The sequence below is a fragment of the Palaemon carinicauda genome, unplaced genomic scaffold, assembly GCF_036898095.1.
Source record: "Palaemon carinicauda isolate YSFRI2023 unplaced genomic scaffold, ASM3689809v2 scaffold190, whole genome shotgun sequence".
Lineage (NCBI taxonomy): Eukaryota > Metazoa > Arthropoda > Malacostraca > Decapoda > Palaemonidae > Palaemon > Palaemon carinicauda.
In genome coordinates, this window is record NW_027169480.1 from 47501 (window position 1) to 65000 (window position 17500).

Sequence of the window (17500 nt, forward strand, 5' to 3'; positions counted from 1 at the left end):
TTTTTGTTTTGTTTCATTGTCGGTGTCGGCTACCCCCCAAAATTGGGGGAAGTGCCTTGGTATATGGATGGATGGATGATGAAGCTACAGACTACTACGACATGACTCACTTTTACAATATTCTCCTATTCATGTGATTTTCCGTAAACCTATCTATAAAATTCCTCTAAATCTAGTCTTTTAACTTTCATACTTTCAGTTGACAACACAGTAAGATTGTTTAATCTACCAATGTTCACTGCAATGATGAGAGTAGTCTTAATGGATATCAGAACAGAGAAGCTTCTCTCTGCAGAAGCTGACGACATAGGTAACACTACAGAAATGTCTTCTCATATGGATTAAAAATTTACGGCAAGTCTAAAGTTTACGCTTTTGTAACGTCTTTCCAGCATGCGTTTTGCAGAGAACAGCTTATGTTTGAGATCATTAGTGTGAGCATATTAGATATGAATAAGCCAACACAATTTCTCGAAAGATAAGAATTCCGTCCTATGTGAGTTAAGTGACTGAAAGGTTTTTCACTTCTTACAACGTATGAAGTACAATAGAGTAGAAAAGTATATTCGTGGTAAATCCTTAACAATGAAGTCAAAGTGTGTGCTTCCTGATTGCTTTCCAATAAAATCACCAATAACAAACTCATGCAATCTTTTAGAAATCCTACGTTTCTTTGAAGTATCAAAACAAAGAGCTGTTGAACTCTTCTCCACCTTATCACACAAAGCATCAAAAAAAAAAAAAAAAAAAAAAAAAAAAAAAAAAACAGAACGCATCTCTTCGAGCTAAACTGTTATTCTTAATTAATTATACAGCTTTTGCCAAGTCAAGGCTACCTGACTGTAGTAAATGTAGTAAATCTAATAAAAAATGAAAATTATTTTGAAAAGATTAAGCACACTAGAATTACCTAAAAAGATATCTTAATTGAATGTGATTAGGATGAAACAGGGAAACAAATGATATTGGTAATGGTACAATGGATAAATGTAGCGAAATTCAGCATTCGCATATCTTGGCACAAAATTTCGGATTGATTGATTAATCTGAATTCATTTTAGCATCACAGCAAAACTTGGGAATCTGGAATATATGAGAATTTGTCCATATAATATTCATATGTAAATATGCATATATATATATATATATATATATATATGTGTATATATATATATACATATATATATATATATATATATATATACATCAGTAAAGTGTAGCCTTTCTAAAGGCTTAGAACAAAAGCTATTTACAACCCAAAGAGCTATGGAAAAAAGGATGACGGGAATAACATTAACACTAGGTGCAGAAGAAATATCAACATGGATACGTGACCAAACTATATTAAAGGTTATTCTAACAATATAAAAAAAAAAAAAACATTGGAAGGGCACATAATGAGAACAACATATAATAGATGGACATTAAGAATAACAGAATGGGTATGAACTAAGAAAATTTGCTGGTATAAACCGGCATAGGAAGACCATAAACAGACGTGAGTGGAAGGACATGTCTGAGGCCTTTGTTTTGTTGTGGCCTAATGAGGAAGGATGATGATGATGTTTTTACAAACACTCAGACATACACACATATACTATATATATATATATATATATATATATATATATTCTCCTCCTACACCTATTGACGCAAAAGGCCTCGGTTAGATTTCACCAGTCGTCTCTATCTTGAGCTTTTAATTCAATTTCTCTCCATTTATCATCTCAGCCATGTAGGCCTGGGTCTTCCCACTCTTATCGTGCCTTGTGAAGCCTAGCTGAGCGTTTGGTGAACTAATCTCTCTCGGAGAGTGCAAAGAGCATACCCAAACCATCGACATCTATCAATCATCATGATCTGATCCACATATGGTACTCGAGTAATATCTCTTATAATTTCCTTTCTAATCCAGTCCTGCCATTTAACTCTCAATCTCCTTCTGATGGCTTTGTTCTCAAATATACTGAATCTATTAGAGATGGTTTCATTATCTTATAACTCGAGTCTGTATAGTAACAACGATCTCACGAAACTGATGTATAGTCTGATTTTTATATGAAATTTCAGGCGATTTGATTTCAAAATTTTACTCAGCTTAGCCATTGTCCGAATTTTCAATCTTTCACTAAACTCTAATTCTAAAGACCCTGTATTGAAGATCATAGTTCCTAAATACTTGAATGATTCTACCACGTTAATCCTTTCTCCGTACAATGATATTTTATCTTCCATAGTATACTCGGTTTTCATCATCTCTGTCTTTCTCCTATTTATCTTCAGCTCAACATCGTGTGATATTTCGTGCATTCTGCTAAGCAACCATTGCAGATCCTGTAGTGTTTACCTATATATACAGTGTTTACCTATATATATATATATATATATATATATAAATACATATATATATATATATATATATAAATACATATATATATATATACATATATATATATATATATATATACATATATATATATGTATATATATATGTATATATATATATATATATATATACATATATATATATATATATATATAAATACATATATATATATATATATATACATATATATATATATATACATATATATATATATGTATATATATATGTATATATATATATATATATATACATATATATATATATATATATATACATACATACATATATATATATATATATGTGTGTGTGTGTGTGTGTGTGTGTGTGATTACACGAATGAAAAATATTTTATTATTGTAAGGGTTCATGCGTAAATAATCACTAGCATTTCTTCTTCATTCCGGATATAAAAACAATCACACAACACGAAAATGAATATCTATCTCTAAAAAGTAAACGTATTACAATTAGACATATGTACAACTGATAACACTTCATTAAACTATGAATATATTGCTATCACTTCTCAGAGTTTTTAAATCATGACGGATATTACTGATGTGGAAAACATTCATCATATTTGAACATATTTTTCGTCAATGGAGATGCCTTAGTGAGGCGTAGCCAGTGGGTGGGAGCCCGGGTGGGCACAGGAGTCTCATGGGTGGGCACGTGCCCACCCATGCCCACTCTTAGCAACGCCACTGCATAGGATCGATCGCGCAGTTTGTTTTCTTCAATCTCTTGATAATTCTGGTGATGTCATCCGTTAAAATAACTTCATTGCTTTACTATTTATAGCTAACGATTCATTTTTTACCAAGTATCTTTGTAAACTGACTGAGGATGGAAACTATGAATGAGATGAACGCAAAATAAGGAAAGTGGATATTATGTATTATGAATATTTTTTTCCTGTTTTAGTAATTTGACTCCATCTCATAGTACCTATTCCAGCGAGGTATTTGTTGACCAAAATCACAACTCGTGGGTCCTTGAGAAATAAATATATATCACAGGCTCATGATGGGGATGACAGGTACGTCCTTGGCAAGATTCTTGGTCAGAATACATCCTACAATAATGAAGGAAATTTTTTATTTATATCAGAAGCAGGTGTTCTGAAAGCTTTCTAACCTTTATACTGACCTATTTGTTTTTATAATTTAAATTCAGTTTCCTTTTGTAAATCATATTATAGAAAATGATAACTGTGTCATCTATCTTTGATGTCAGAGTGCCAGAAACCGAAAAATAAAACAATCAATAGAACTTTTTGATCCAAGCTGAGGCTTCAGGATTCACCGATGGTATTGGCATGGGATGAGAGTGGAATTAATGGGTCTCTCTAGAATTTCCAGAAAATCTGTCCTTCAACTACATCAGCAGTGATTTAAATGCCACTAGGGAGGGCAGAATACAGAATAGAAGAGCCACGGATGGATCATTATTTCTCATATACACTGATTCCATCACAGACAGCTGAAGAAAAAGTAACACAAAGGACAAATTCTCTCTCTCTCTCTCTCTCTCTCTCTCTCTCTCTCTCTCTCTCTCTCTCTCTCTCTCTCTCTCTCTCTCTCTCTCTCTCTCTCTATGTATGATATATTACTCAGTATATGTATTCGTACCGAAGAAATTATAGGAAAGACAAAAATTTTCACATTGATTTGACTTTTTTCATTAAGAAAAATTCGTAATTTAATTTTCTCTATGATTTTCAAAAAAGTATTATTACAAATAACACACACACACACACACACACATATATATATATATATATATATATGTGTGTGTGTGTGTGTGTGTGTGTGTGAGTGTGTGTGTGTGTGTATAGTTGTTATTGAGTAACAATTAACATTCACATACATTTTGAAAACCAAGATAAAAAAATGTTATTGTAAAAATAAAGATATACAGATTAAAAGAGGGCAAACTATTAACTGAAATGAATGATATTCGCTTTGTATGAAGAAAAGAACGAATGATTTAATGAAAAGACATGTTATAACGAGAAAATGGGAAATATTTTCTCTATGGATTAATCATTTCTTAATGAATTACTTGTGAGAGAGAGAGAGAGAGAGAGAGAGAGAGAGAGAGAGAGAGACAGAGAGAGAGAGAGAGAGAGAGAGAGAGAGAAATACGAGTTGCATTATCATGTTAGTATTATAATTGCACATTTCCTTTGAAAAGGCTGTCGATTCATTTCTCCAAATAAAATTAAGAAAAAAACACCTGAATACATCGATATATGTAGACGCTTTCATATTGATGGACTTCCTTTTGAGTCTTTGTCAACAATAACTATGTTTAATTGTGAATATTACCTTAATTATGAAAAATTTAAACATGTTATATATAAATCATCAAATATTAAAGTATTTCAACTTTAAAATTCACTATGATATATTCTAATAAGAGTTTGTTATGATATTTATCGAATTGTTCCTTAGCTCGTTTAGGCAATTGAAGAAGCACACAACTATTTTTTAACAGTTTTTTTTTTCGAATGGTGGTTTTCTATTAGTTATTTCGATCAAGAAAAATCTCTGTAATGTTTCTATTGGATAAATTGATCAGGAAGAAACACCTCAAATATTCCTCATAACCAGAGGGCGGCTGGCTGGAGATAAGGTCAGGGATTGGGTCGTTCATATGAAGAGAAAGAAGCGAAGAGAGTAAGGAAGGGTGGTTCGAGAATTGAAGAGACAGTGGAAGATGGAAATGGAAGGATGTTAAAAGGAGAGGAGGCCAGGCAAAGGTGGGAGGAATATTTTGAAAGTTGACTGAATGTTGATGATAATAGGGAGCCAGATATAATCGCTGTTGCTGGTGTTGAGGAGCCAGTGATGGGAGATGAGAATGAAAGAGAGATTACGAGAGAGGAAGGGAGAGCACTATATGAAACGAGAGCAGGAAAAGCACCTGTTATGGATGATATGAGAGCTGAGATGTTAAAGGAAAAGAGGGGAGAGGGATTATTTAATATGTGCTTTATGTTGTGAACTGTACCAGTAGACTGGGTGTGTGCGTGTATTGTACTACTATATATGGGTAAGGGAGATGTACATGCGTGTTGTAATTAAAGGGTTATTAGCTTGTTGATTGTTGTTGGAAAAGTGTATGGTAGAGTGCTGATTAATAGGATTTAGGAATAAACAGAGAATTCAATCTAAGAAGTACAGGGTGGTTTTAGAAGATGTAGGTGATGTATGAATCAGATTTTTACAGTTAGGCATATATGCTAGAAATATTTAGCAAAAGGAAGGGTGTATGTTGAGTTTATGGATCTGGAGAAAGCATATGATAAAGTCGATAGGGAAGTGATGTGGAATGTGATGAGGTTACATGAAATTGGTGAAAGGTTGTTGCAAGCAGTGAAAAGTTTCTAAATGGTAGTAAAGTGTGTGTTACGATAGGAAATGAAGTGAGCGAGTGGTTTCCAGTGAGAGTGGGGCTGGCACAGGGATGTGTGATGTCGCCATGGTTGTTCAATTTTTTTTTTGATCTAGTGGTGTGAGAGGTGAATGCTTGAGTGCATTGTCGAATATTAAAACTGATAGATGAGAGTGATCATGAATGAGAGGTAAATCAGTTGTTGTGTATGATAACGTACTGGTTTCAGACTCGGAAGAGAAGCTTGGTCGATTATGGACAGAGTTCGGAAGGGTATGTGAGAGAAGGAAATTAAGAATTAATATGGGTAAGTGTAAGGTCATGAGATGCATGAGAAGGGAGAGTGGTGCGATGCTGAATGTCATGTTGAATACAGAGTTACTTGAGAAAGTAGATCAGTTTAAGTAGTTATGGTCTGTTGTTGCAGCAAATGGCGGAGTGGAAGCATATGTACATCAGAGAATGAATGAAGGATGCAAATTGTTGGGGGCAGTGAACTAAGTGGTAAGGAATAGAGGGTTAAGCATGAATGCAAAGTGAGTTCTGTTTGAGAAAGTGATTGTACCTACTGTGATGTATGGATCGGAGTTGTTGGGAATGAAAGTGACGGAGAGAGATATTGAACGTGTTTGAGATGACGTGACTGAGGAGTGTGGCTGGTGTATCTTGATTAGATAAGGTTATGAAAGAAGTAATGATAGTGAGAACTGGTTTAGAAAATTATTTAGCAGCTAGAGTGGATATGAATGTGTTGAGGTGGTATGGGCATGCTGAGAGAATGGAAAGTGGCTGTCTGCTAAACAAAGTGATGAATGCAACATTTGATGGCAGAAGTACAAGAGGAAGGTCAAGATCTCGTTAGATGGATGGAGTGAAGAAAGCTCTTGGTGATGGGAAGTTCCAGTAGGCCCAGCTGCTTCTTCCGGCGCCTTGGTGACCGCGGAGGTAGAAGCAGTAGGAGATCCAGCTGTGGCACCCTAGCAATACCAGCCTAACTCAGCTGAATCCCTCGTTAGACTGGGAGGAGCGTAGAGAGGAAAGGCCCTCTTTTTTTTTCATTTGTTTGCTATCGGCTATCCCCTAGTAAAGCTAGATATATTCAACTGAAACAACAAATGACATGGATACCAATATTCCACTTATTCTGATTTAGATTAATGTCGACGTATTTTCAAGTGAACTGTTTACCTCTGAACCAATGTCTCTTGAACTGCAGGTTGCAATATTGAATATTCTTCAGATACTTGTTTTCCGTTTTTGCGACATAAATAGAGTCCGTTTTCCTCTGGCAGAAAATGACATAAATTTAAAACTAGGTCATGCTCACCTTTGAGCTAATCGAGGCCTCTCCTTGAACTTTTTACTTCATAAATTGTAATATTATCTTGGTCAAACATTGACATATTTTCAAGATTTATAATTTTACCAGAGTAGTTCTAAATTGTATTTATTTTTAAACAACATTGTCAAAAAGAATCTAACAATTGTTAATGGGATGTTGAAGGGCGTAAACTAACCACCATGAATGTTTATTTTTTTTATTTTATCTTATTTTTTTTTTTTTTTTTTGCTGAGACGGTACCTGTTGTACAAGACATTTCATATTTTCACATGGCGACAGGAAAGACTATTAATTATTAAGAATTTGGTATTTTCAATTGCCCTACTCTTGGTACCATCAAACTGTCTTTCCTGCCGTCCAGTCTTTAAAGATGGATAGTTTGCTAACTCCTCCTCCTTCCATATGCTTTACTCGAGCGAAAACGCCGACGAGGAGGCAGGCAGCCCGGCCGTCCGACAGTGTTAGAGACAGAGACACAGAGACCTCACTCACCTGGAAAGGTTTCCACATTTTTGATTTGTCCGACATGCCTTTCTTAGGCTAAAGGCTTTTATTGGGATCCCTGGTCTACGTCACCCTCTTGTGAACATCTGCCAAAATCCATCTGCAACGCCTTTGTGCATGGTTCGACAATGGTGAGTACCAAGAATATATAGGGCTTATTTTTAAGGTTATCATTGCGAACTCTCATTGCCTTGTGTTGCCTGTTAAAGTTTTTCCTGTCTGTCATTTTTAATCTTATGAAGATTCGTAATAGTTTTTTTTTGTGGTCAATATGTTTTATATATCGTATTCTCTTGTCCTTTCAGGTGATTTAGCTCTCGGACTAGTAACTCTAGCTTATTCATAAATTCACGTTAACACTTGGGTAAGAGAATCGTCTAATTATACATTAATGTTTCGAGTGATTATATTTATGACGAATTGTCTCCCATATTACGACCGAGCAAATTTATATTAGGTTTACCGTTCATTTCAGGATGGTGTTCGGTTTCGATGTATCGGCCCTTTTATTTCCTTCCTGATACTAATGTAAACCTCAGTTGCTCAATTGTAAGGTAATTTTAAGTGGGTTATTATTCCGATGGGTATATTCTTCTACATAAATGACCATGCTTTTTAGCTACTAATCTTCCTGAATATATCTTTACAGACAGCGAGCGAAGCAGAACGAAGGAAACGCCCTACGATCTACGTGAATTGCCTTGTTCTCCAACCAACTGTTTGTAACTCCGTTACTACGTTATTTTAAAGGCTTATTTATGTAATAAATATCATATTTAATTACATTTTTCCTTCCAACCTTTATTTCAAATCACAGATTTTTATGGTGTTCTGCTTATGGCGCCCAACGTGGGGCAACACAATGAAAGGTGCTTAATGATGTTGCAGATGATCCAGCAGAGAATTGACCACGACCGGGGCTCCCAGTAGTCTCATATTTCTATTTGCAGGACTTTGACATTTTCCTTTCCAGGATATTAACATTTCATTTAAATAAATATATTTTTCCTTTTCAGAAAGTTAACATTTTATTATTTTGCATTTGTTATACGTTTGTTATAATGGCTAACTTACAGGTACTGATTGGACAACGAAAAGTCATTCGGAGAAAAGTCACCGAACAATTCAATAGGTCTGACACCTATTCTGCCCTTACACAAGAAGAAAAGTTAGCTATTAAAGGTCTTCTTGTTAATTATAGAAACAAGCTGTCAGAGCTAGATGATCATATACTCTTGAAGAAATTTCCTGACGTATCTGATGAAGCAGAGTTAGAGCCAGAATTAACAAGTTGCCAGGATTATTTAGATAAAATTGAATATTGTTTACCATTCCTTGAGATTTCCAGGGGTAATAATGGTTCTAATATTCCCGACGTGGTCCGCAGTTTACTAAAACAGCCAACAGCTCCTCTTCCTAAGTTTACAAGTAAAGAAGGAGAAGATTTATTGAAATTTATAGCAGAGTTTGAGGCTACAACTAATGTATTTCAGTATCCTGATAGAGATTTACTTTTATTGCTGAAGCAACAGATAGACGGTCGAGCAAAGACTTTATTATGTTCTCTGGAAGCTGAAAACAGCGTTATGTAGATGCCAAAGAATTATTGATTTCCGCCTTTGCTTCTAAGGAGGTTTGTAAAAACAATGCAATTAGGAAAATTACGGAGTTAGATCTAAGAGAGAGTGATGATCCCTTCACATTTATTTCCATCCTCCGATCAGTATGTGAAGCAGTCAAGACTTTTAACATTGGCGCGGATGAATTTGTCAGATATTTTGCTTGGCACGGCTTAAATGGTCGTTTTCAGCGTCATCTTATTAATATTACAGGAAAGACTCATCCTTCCTTAAATGACATTATTTCACATTTCTTTGCAGCTTGCGAAAGGTACGAAAGTGACGGGAAAGGTGTTGAAAGCTTGAAATGTAAAGCTTCACGTGTCAAAACATTAACACTCCCGCTTCCTAAAGAGAGAACTACCAGCATGGCTGCGGAAGCAGTAACTTATGATAAAGACAGGTCTTTGCCTCTGTGTTCTTTGTGTTCTACGGTTGGAAATACAGATAAATTTCACTTTATCCATAAGTGCCCAAATTTTCTTTCTCCTACAGATAAAGTGCATGTTTTAAAATCTAGAAATGGATGTGTAAAATGCGGCCAGTTTAATCATGTTTCCGGTAAGTGCCGTTTTAAATTCAAGAGACGCTGTTCAAGTTGTAACAGCTGGCATATGACTTACCTGTGTGATAGGAGTCCGTCACCAGGCAGAAACGGAGTCCGTCACCAGGCAGAAACTCTAACGTTATTAATAACTGCAAATCCAAGGAGGAAACTTCTCAAATAAGCAGCGGTGTTGCTGTCCTTCCTACTTGTCATGGTGATTCCATTTGACCCACCTTTTCATTTAAAGTTGGGGGGACTGTTTACAGAGAACTGAAGGACAGTGGTTCGCAGAGCACGTTTGTCACTAAGAAATTGGCGGAGGAGAATAATCTTAAAATCATTAACTCTAAAGTAAAGCTAACAGTTAATGGGTTTAATGGTAACAAGGAGTATTTTACTGAAATTGTTGAAGTTCCTGTTACGATTGGAGATAAATCCTTTATAATTTATTGCTTGGTTGTACCAAACATTAATGTAGCATTGAAATTACCTCTGCTTGGTAGATTAGTTGATAAATTTCAGGCACAAGGTGTTAAATTAGCTGATCAAATACTTAATAAATTTTCTCATGAAATTGATAATGTTCAGCTCATTTTAGGTACAGACTTCACTTATTGTATTGCAGGTACAGATACAGTTTTTGGAGGAATAAATTCATCGATGTATACCGAGTGTCATGCAGGTATTTTGCTGTCTGGTAGCATTGATTTAATGATTAAGAATATTGATAATTTAGCTGATAAGAGAGTGCAAACCTCGGCTGTTAGTAACCCATTTGAGTGTAGTTCTGCTATTCATATCCAGAGTAGTTCCTTTTTGCTGAACTCTAAAGTTGATATTTTTGCCGATGGTGACATTAATACTAACTTTGAGGTAAACTGTTCATTTTCTGTAATAAATGAAAGAGGTATGCTTATGGAGAAACCACTGCAACAGGCCACTGATCAACTTCTAGAGTCTGAATGTAATTATTACTTAAATCACGATCAGAATTTCTACAATGATGAAAGTATTGAACTTAACAACCAGTTGCAAAATTCTTGGTTTTTTTTTTTTTTCAGTACCACATTTAAGTACAAATGAAGTTCCAGAATTGTCAACTACCATACCAGCATTTGAGATGCCCACTGAGGTTCAAGCAACTCCTTCCACAGCTCAGGTTATTGAAGTTGCTAACAATCTTATTGATATTAATAATTATTCCAATTTCAGGAAACTTGTATTGATTTTTCGCAGAATTTTCTTAGTGGTGCACAAGTGGAAGCTGAAAGCGAAAATTGCTTGCTCACCAGTCGCTAATTACTTTGCCCAGGCTATAAATTACTTGTTAAACAATGAACAAAGGAAGCATTATCCTGAGGTATATTCTTACCTACAGCATGGTCTTAATTCCAGAAAAGACATTCCTCCTATTATAACGCAACTTAATGTATTTTTAGATTCACAGGGTCTTCTGAGAGTTAAGAGTAAATTCAAAAAATGGAATCATGGCTTAAGGGGAAATTACCCTTTATTATTGCACCCAGACAGTCATTTGACCAAACTAATTATTTGGGATGCACACCTTAAATTATTACATTCAGGATGTTATTCTGTATTAACAGAGCTCAGAAAGCATTATTACATCCCTAAACATTTCTCAGTTGTGAAAAAGGCTCTTAAACAATGTGTTCATTGTCGTAGGTTTAATAATCGTTATATAAGGTTAAATCAGAACTTTTACAGAGACTTCAGAGCAGATCCTCCTACGGTTCCTTTTTCTAACATATTTATGGATTATCTAGGACCCTTCAATACGAAGGATGGAAAAGAGACCCGTAAGGTTTGGTTACTATGTATCACCTGTACTTGGTCTAGGGCAGTTAACCTCAAAATTTGTAGGAGTTTGAATGTTGCAGAATTTTTAAGAGCATTTCAGCTACACTGCTTTGAGTACGGGATTCCTCAACTTTGTATTAGTGATCTTGGGACTCAGTTGGTGGCAGGATGTAATACCATAACTTCCTTCATTAGTGACCCTCAGACGCAATTATATTTTGAGGAAAATAATGTAAAACCCCTCTCCTTTCAGCAATATTTCAAAGGCTGCAGTGAATTGGGATCATTAGTAGAAGTCTATGTAAAAATGGTCAAAAGATTAATGTTTGGAGCAATTAAGAATTTTATATTGACGTATGTAGACTTTGAATTTCTTGTCTTTAATATTGTGCATCTCATTAATCGACGACCTATAGCCTTCAAAGAAGCTGTTCGTGCTGAGACTGACAATGTGCCCGAACCAATAACGCCGGAACAGCTCGTGCGAGGCTATGAATTGACTTCTCTAAACCTTATCCCTAATCTTCAACCTCTTTCAGTTGAAGATCCAGAATTTGACCCTGATAATCAAGCTATTTCTCAGAATTACGTAAAGTTGTGTAAAATTAGGCAGACTTTAATAGAGACCTATCATAATGAATTTCTAGGTACTCTGATTCAGCAAGCAGTTGACAGAAAGGGGCGGTATCGACCCGTTACTCATAAATTACTGAAGGTTGGCGATGTTGTATTAATTAAGGAGGAACATACCAAAAGGAATAATTATCCTCTAGGCATAATTTTGGAAGTTTTTAAGAATGATTTGGGTGAAGTTACCCATGCTGTTATTAAGAAGGGAAAAACAGGCCAGACATCAAGGTTGCATGTAAATAATATTATTCCAATACTAAAAAACACAGGAAGTACCAATTCAGCTACTCCTGATGTTTGTAATTCTGTTACTTCGTCCTTAAGGCCCAAAAGAAAGGCTGCTGTATTAAGCCAAGAAAGGACAAGACAGATGCTTTAATCTTTATTCAGTATTTGTATTTTCTTGTATTTAATTTAATTATTTTTACATTTCTTAAATGTATTTTTTCTTACAATTGTCCTTGTTACATATGTTTCAGGATGGAATTTTTTCATTTCTGAAAAAATCCCATCTTCGCCCCTGGACTGTACAAGACATTTCATATTTTCTCATGGCGACAGGAAAGACTATTAATTATTAAGAATTTGGTATTTTCAATTGCCCTACTCTTGGTACCATCAAACTGTCTTTCCTGCCGTCCAGTCTTTAAAGATGGATAGTTTGCTAACTCCTCCTCCTTCCATATGCTTTACTCGAGCGAAAACGCCGACGAAGAGGCAGGCAGCCCGGCCGTCCGACAGTGTTAGAGACAGAGACACAGAGACCTCACTCACCTGGAAAGGTTTCCACATTTTTGATTTGTCCGACATGCCTTTCTTAGGCTAAAGGCTTTTATTGGGATCCCTGGTCTACGTCACCCTCTTGTGAACATCTGCCAAAATCCATCTGCAACGCCTTTGTGCATGGTTCGACAATGGTGAGTACCAAGAATATATAGGGCTTATTTTTAAGGTTATCATTGCGAACTCTCATTGCCTTGTGTTGCCTATTAAAGTTTTTCCTGTCTGTCATTTTTAATCTTATGAAGATTCGTAATAGTTTTTTTTTTGTGGTCAATATGTTTTATATATCGTATTCTCTTGTCCTTTCAGGTGATTTAGCTCTCGGACTAGTAACTCTAGCTTATTCATAAATTCACGTTAACACTTGGGTAAGAGAATCGTCTAATTATACATTAATGTTTCGAGTGATTATATTTATGACGAATTGTCTCCCATATTACGACCGAGCAAATTTATATTAGGTTTACCGTTCATTTCAGGATGGTGTTCGGTTTCGATGTATCGGCCCTTTTATTTCCTTCCTGATACTAATGTAAACCTCAGTTGCTCAATTGTAAGGTAATTTTAAGTGGGTTATTATTCCGATGGGTATATTCTTCTACATAAATGACCATGCTTTTTAGCTACTAATCTTCCTGAATATATCTTTACAGACAGCGAGCGAATCAGAACGAAGGAAACGCCCTACGATTTACGTGAATTGCCTTGTTCTCCAACCAACTGTTTGTAACTCCGTTACTACGTTATTTTAAAGGCTTTTATATGTTATAAATATCATATTTAATTACATTTTTCCTTCCAACCTTTATTTCAAATCACAGATTTTTATGGTGTTCTGTTTACCTGTTTTTCTATTTGTCTTATAAAGGTTTTTTTTACCTCTCTTTAAAATTCTTAACCCTTTGTTTTCTGAAGAGGAAGACGGTCCCCTTGTAATCTAGAGTATTTTCCCATCTTTTATTAATAAGGGTTTATTTCATTTATCATATAAAGACGGAAAAATATGTATTATAATAGTATTTGACCTTTTGTTACCGTCAAAAGCAACTCCAAAATTAGTAAAAATCATACGAACTTCATCTCCAAAGCCAATGAATGTGTGTGTGATAATATGAATTGTGAGAAGACAATCGCAAGATCTAAGTTTCAAAGGAAAGCCAAAGGTTAAACTACGATGTTTTGGATTTATATGATTGGATTTATTAATTTAGGCCAAAAGGCCCAGCACTACTGGGTCATGGAAGGTCATTCAGCATCCATATCCATATTATTATTGGTGTTGTTTTGGTTTTATTGTTGTGTTTGTTGTTATTTTTATTTTCTTATCACAGTCTACAGAGACTGGTGTTTTGTAGTGTGGGGTTATGGGACTATAAGCAAAAGCTCCGGAGAATCTGGGTGTGTGTCTGTGTTTTCCTTAGGAATTCGTCATTTTGTTCACTCTAGGTGTTGTTCTAAGTAACATGCACTTCTGCACAGGCCCTGGGGCTGTACCGGCTCCTACTTTCTCAAGATTTCTTTTCAGTAACTTAAGTAAGGTCCCTAGTGCTCCTGTGATTATTGGCATCACTTCTGCTTGCATAATTCTCAGCGTTCTCAATTCAATTCGTAAGTCCGACAGTACTTTTCTATTTTTTCTCTCCCCTTGTCTTACTCTCTTGAGTCCCACGGTGATGCAAGATCTATGAGTGATACCTTTTTTGTTGTCTTGTAAACCAAAGGGACATGTGGTCGATGTGCTCGTATCACCCAGAAAACTCATAGTAGTTTGGTTTGATAATTTTCTACCACAGGTTGCTGTTAATGTTCGTACCATCTATTTCAAATTTTCTATAAAGACTTCAACTGAGGGCTTTAGCCACAACGAATATAGGCCAATCACGGAGAATAGGGCTCACCAGGACAGCTCGACGGCAAAGAAGGATTCGTCCTCTGGTAACTGCTCTATACATTGCTCACTGGAGAGAGAGAGAGAGAGAGAGAGAGAGAGAGAGAGAGAGAGAGAGAGAGAGAGAGCTCTATTAAAATTTTCATTATTATAATATTCATAATTATAGGTAGTTTTTCAAATTAGGAAAATTATTAGAATAATAGTTATTAAAATTACTACGTATCATGTCTATAATTATATAGATTATAAGAAAGTGCATAACAATGACTGGCGATGAGTTGATGAGGTATATTATGTCCTTGCATTGTGACATTGTATAATACTAAATTGTTATGCTGAAAGGTCAGAATATCAACATTGCATAAAGTATTTATTTCATCTCTTTCGAAGGTATTCATATAGGAAAGATTTTGTACAACGATTGTTATAAATGACAACTGAAACTTATAAAAAAATATTTTTAAAAATCTTAATTTACCTAATGGTTATAGATTAAGTGAACTAATTGCTCAGCACCCAACTGCTATCTTATGATATTTGAATACTAGAAATTTGAAAGCTAAGAAAAATAATTTCCTTTTATATTAATCATATTTTTATCAATGGTAAAAATAAGTGTGAAGTGTATATGTTGAACCCATTAGAGAAATATGTATCTGAATGCCTGTAGCACAGGTGAGAGACGTGAGTGTTGAGTACAAGTGTTTACTGTTGAATTTCAACGGCTTTTTTAGATATTTGAAATGGGCAAAGAAAATAATTACAATAATTTTTTTTTTCTCTGAATCCAAATGCAAATATACAGTTGAGGCTAGTATATATTCAAATTAGGCAAATAAAAATGACTTACAAATGCCTTTTTTTTCTTCTGAATCCAAATGCAGATTTACAGTTGAACAGATTAAAAATACGACTGGCAAAAACTCTTCATTTACTATTTCTGTGTGGAAGCGTCATTATAAAACATTTTCCCTAAAGAATTATGTGGCTTCCTCTCAGAGGAAATCCAACGGCGTTTTAGAATTCCAACATATTTATAAAAGAACTTTACCAGTTAGCGAAGTTAAATGTCGATTACACATTATTTCTAAATATCTTTTCTCTAAAATATTAAGATGTATAGCATTTCCTTTTTTTTTTTAATCTTATCATACTCACTAATTTCTCTTGCAACTTTGATCTTGGCAACGTTTTTATATTTCCTATCTAGTAAAAAGTTTCTTATATTATCTTTTTCAGTATGAAGGAGGATGACAGTTTCATTTCACTATCATTATTATTATTATTATTATTATTATTATTATTATTATTATTATTATTATTATTATTATTATTATTATTATTATTATTAATCTACAACCCTAGTTAAAAAACTAAATTCTACAAGCGCAAGGTCCCCAACAGGAAAAAACAACCCATTGAGGAAATCAAATTAGGGAATAAATAAACTGCAAGAAAAGTAATATGCTACTGACATAATGGACATTTTACATCATTTAAAAAAAAATTAACAGATCTTTCATATAAAACTATAATAAGATATTTACATTATCCTGTTCGACATGAAAATATTAGCGGAAGTTTGAACTTTTGAAGTTCCACCGATTCAAGAACTAAAATTTGCAGTGAACTGTATGATACTTTACTCTTTCAATGTCAGTTTGTACACTGTCAAAAATATCAATTTCGTCACTTCATAAACGATATATTTATTAATGATCAGAATAGGACGCAAATCCAAATTAGTCGCGTTGTACAATGATTGCAATTATATTGCACAAGCCTATGCAAAAAGGAAATTGAATGAAAATATCTGAAGGAGATAATTGTCTTTCCTTCTTTCTATAAATGATATCCAGATCTTTCTTATAGTTCATTGCTATTATCAATAATCATCATATTCTAGTAAATTTGGATAAACTTTTATATTTCTTTAAACTTGATGAACAAAACTCTAAGTGTACTATCCTTAAATACTTATATACACACACTCACACACACTCACACACACACATATACACACACACACATGTATATATATATATATATATATATATATATATATATATATATATATATATATATATATATATATATATATATATATATATATATATATATAAAGTAAATATAGGTAGTAGATTTGGTCAGGGCACCAGCCACCTGTTAAAATACTCCAACTGAAGAGTTATTGGGTCTTCCACTAGCCAGACACGTGCTATATTGGATCCCTCTTTATTGTTATGAATTCTTTTTCCATTGCCTAGACATACACCGAAGACTCTGGCCTAGTCTTTACCCAATCCTCTGTCCTCATACACCTGACAACACAGATTACCAAACAATTATTCTTCAGTCAATGGATTAACTACTGCACTTTAATTTATTTCTAATTTTACGTAGTTCAATATCCTCTGTACCATAGTCTTTCATTGTATTAAGGTAGAGTTTTCTTACTTGAGGGTACACTTTGGTAAAACATTCTCTCTTATTTCTCTTTCTTTTATTTTTTTTAAGTGTTTATTGTTTTTATAAGAAAGATCTATTCTAATGTTACTGTTCATGGAAAATTTAAAAAAAA

At 34.4% G+C, this 17500-nt stretch overlaps 1 long non-coding RNA gene across 1 annotated transcript; it reads left to right on the forward strand.

The window, feature by feature from the left end:
* Positions 1-7384: 7384 nt before the first annotated feature.
* LOC137635880 (uncharacterized) lies at positions 7385-8273 on the forward strand. The gene is made up of 3 exons (XR_011042815.1): positions 7385-7762; positions 7937-7995; positions 8107-8273. It is a non-coding gene; the product is annotated as an uncharacterized lncRNA (long non-coding RNA).
* The last annotated feature ends 9227 nt before the right edge of the window (positions 8274-17500 follow it).